The following is a 3,412-nucleotide window of genomic DNA, read 5'->3' as shown; positions in this document are numbered from 1 at the left end:
GACAGTGGCAGGGCGAGTGGGATGGGAAAGTGTATCGTAAAAATAGGATTTTCATTGCTTTTCATTTTGTGGTTGGCCCCTTCGAAGCAAAGCTGAGATGCATCGGTTAGACTGTTGAACCAAGGAACTTCCAAGCTAGTATTCACTTTTCTTTAGAAACGATTTCTAACACGGCTCTGTTCTCTACTCTTCTCAATGGACGTCACCGATTGAGAAGCTGAACAAAAGCAGCCCGAGCTAGAAAGTGCCAACCCCTGATTCAATAGTTTACATCGTTGTTTCTGCTTTGGAGTTGATTTGTTCTTGTCTTTCACCCCAACAACGTTGTCGTTAGTATTGCGATTGCGACAGCATTTGTCGGCCAAAACCGAAATGAAGCAGGATTTTTACGATCGGCTCGTATTTATTGATTTGCGCTTGATGAGAAAAATGACATGATATTAAATGTTTCTACCCCCGCTACTGGCAGGCAATCTTCATCCATTAACGTGGTGGCGGAAAGTCCGACATTTTATGACCTCATATCTTGCTTCCGATGACGACTGCGGCGATGGTCGTGTTCAGCTTCGATAATGGAACTACCGGTGAGCCGCGCTGGGCAGGATGCGAAGAAGCTGTGAATTAGACGGAAAATCGCATCTTGATGGTTTCCCTCCACTGCCAATAAGAAGGGATGTGTAGTTTCACCAATTGACGGTATGTTGCTTTTAGTCTGCTAACGATGATGTAATGCACTGAAACGGGGGTTGACTTTTCCTTTCCCTCCCCCTCGTGCTTGTGAGAATCAATTCGAGAAAATCTCCTGCAAAGGTGGCCAAGATTTTCCATTTTACTATCGACATTAAAGTTTGATAGACGTACAGTATTAATGAATGGCGCTCTTGGCCGGTAAAGGTTACCGTCCGTCATCCCCAGGTCTAAGGTGACTTGCGAATGAGTTTGGCCGTAAAAGAATAGTTATAATTTAACTACCTTGCTTCTTTGATGACCCGAGCTGCTTGTAGCAGTCTACCCTATCTATAAATTATCCAACAAATTCATTAAAGAGCGATCAAAGTAGGCTCTTGCGGCTTCTATGATCATTGGCGTGCTCAGATCTTGGTAGTAGAAGGGACTCGATACTTTTTGTGACAAACAGTTAATTTAGAACACACTCCTAAATTTTCAGATCACTGCAGCTGCAAAAAATAAAATTGAACCTGAACTTTAATAACTTTATTTACCGTTAACTTTTTTTAGAATAACAGCTGGAAGAACTGATGGAATCTAAAATAGTTTAAATAGTTGAAAAAAGTTGAAAAGTTGAAAACAAAGAAAGGAAAATTACTCTTGAGTGTCTTACGCGCCCTGAGCACACCAATGACTATAGTAATAAGAAGGTGCGTTATCGGACAAACCCAAGCGATGACTATGCCAAATAAAGGAACCACGTGGAACTCGTTTCATTCAGGGCTGGAACATTGATTGGCTCCACCTGTGCGGTGATTGCTCATTAAAAGGGTAATAGTTCAGTAATTAGTGCACTGCGCTATGTGCTACTAATTTGATAGCCTCTTTCAGTGCCCGTTTGGAATCGCCTTATCTCTAATGAAAATTATGAGTAGTCAACTGAACAAACTGGAAAGTGACTGTGATATAAACAAGAAACTTCCTCTAGTTAATCTATACGAATGATTACCAAACGTTGGACCGTATTTCCAGCCGATCAAATTTTCGCCGGTCTTGATTTACAGCTGGTTTCACCTTTTCCCCAATAGATCATGCCAAGCCGTAACTCTTCGGAACAAAAACTCCTCTGCCGGTCGTCGGAGAGATGCAAAAGCATCACCGAAAGGACCGGCCTCCGCTCTGATGCGCATTCTTCCGTCCGTCATCTTCCGGGCGAGAGCATGCATCAAACAAAGTATGAAATCAGTTAATATAAATATTTCACTCTGCTGATATAATTTCAATTTATTTTCTCTCACTCGGGGGCTCACTCGGAACTGTCATCCTTCTTCGTGCTCATTGCTCATCAGGACGACGGTCGTCATCCTCAGTGACTGGCGAGCGACGTCGACGACGACGACGACGTCCTGCAGTCGTTGACGCAAGAAGGATTCGTCCACTGATTGCCAACCGTCTCGTCGGGTGGTGTGTCAGAGTGCATGCAGGAACTCTCTTGGAAGATGGACCCAACTATCGGTAGAGCCTCCGCTGTGGCTAGATGCCTCTGTACGTATGCAAGGATGATGTACATCTCTCATATTTCGTTCTGGAAAATTATTTTAATGGAATTTTTCGCTGCCAGCAAAAACCCCCGCCTTTCCCAACACTTGATATGACAATCTTACGAACACTCACTCGAGCCTGGGCTGTGCCACTGCCACTGTAATCTATTCAAACGTTTACAAACATCCTTCGGTGATTTCTTGCCACCATGCCACACCGCTCTGCTAGTCTTTGGTCCAATCTGAAGCTGATTTCGATCGCCACAGTCAGTCACCGTTTACATAGAGGCGAACCTGTGCAGTACAAGATTGGAACAGGAGGAGGGAGGTGGATAAAACAGTGTAACAGATTCATCACCTATTTCCGGCTGTTGGACTTTGGACGCACCAGCAAAGGACACAAAAGGGCCGACGCACACACTATTCACTATGGCTGAAGTTGATAGTGCGGAACCAGTGCAAAGTGCGGCTACTTCTCCGCAAGCGCCCTATCTAAAATCTAAATCTTGACTTACCGGCTTCAGTGTTCGAGTTGGGCTCGGGAGCCCATCACCAACTGCAGAGGACAACGTTGTTGCATTGCGTAAGTATTGTCTGCGGAAAATGAAGGCTGGCTGCCGCTAGGAAAGGGTTGAACAGATAATTTACAATCGGATATTTTTCATCCGGGAGGTGGTTGCGGAGCCTCTCTATTAGAGAAATTGTTCGGCCTCGGCAGAGAAGAAAGGGATCTCGTCTTCTCGTCCAAGCCTTATCGGTTTCGCCTTTCGAGAGCGAGATGGCGACCAAAGGCAATCCGGCAATCACAGAATGAAAAGTTAATTCCTGTTTGTGCGATAAATCATGATTGATTATTTATTACTTTGAGACGAGCGGAGCGATTGCTTTGGCTGTTGATTTCAATCGAAATCCAGGAAAACGGAGCTCGAAAGGGGAACTCGACGAAGGAATCGGTTGAAATCCTTAATCCTAAGTACAAACGGTGTTGTCTGGCGGACTGTGCGATAGATTCGATGAGATAGTCAGTCGACCTGTCAGTGGTTACCAATTTGTCAATCCGAATTAATGGATGATTCTGTGAGGACAGATAATGGCACGAATACATTGTTACATTCGGTAGAATGAAAAGGATTGTATAAGCAAAGGACATCGACTGACTTAGGATGTCAACTATAATATTAAATTAAATTATGACTTTATTT

General features: G+C 44.1%; 1 long non-coding RNA gene across 1 annotated transcript; it reads right to left on the bottom strand.

Annotated features, from left to right (window-relative positions):
* Positions 1-402: 402 nt before the first annotated feature.
* LOC129726469 (uncharacterized) lies at positions 403-1,423 on the bottom strand. Its single transcript, XR_008728347.1, has 3 exons — positions 1,328-1,423; positions 973-1,266; positions 403-802 (listed from the first exon to the last, which is right to left on the bottom strand). It is a non-coding gene; the product is annotated as an uncharacterized LOC129726469 (long non-coding RNA).
* Positions 1,424-3,412: the final 1,989 nt, after the last annotated feature.

This window comes from Wyeomyia smithii, chromosome 3 (genome assembly GCF_029784165.1).
Source record: "Wyeomyia smithii strain HCP4-BCI-WySm-NY-G18 chromosome 3, ASM2978416v1, whole genome shotgun sequence".
NCBI classification, from domain to species: Eukaryota; Metazoa; Arthropoda; class Insecta; order Diptera; family Culicidae; genus Wyeomyia; species Wyeomyia smithii.
Note: the sequence above shows the minus strand (reverse complement) of the source record. Positions and strands in the feature narration are given on the sequence as shown.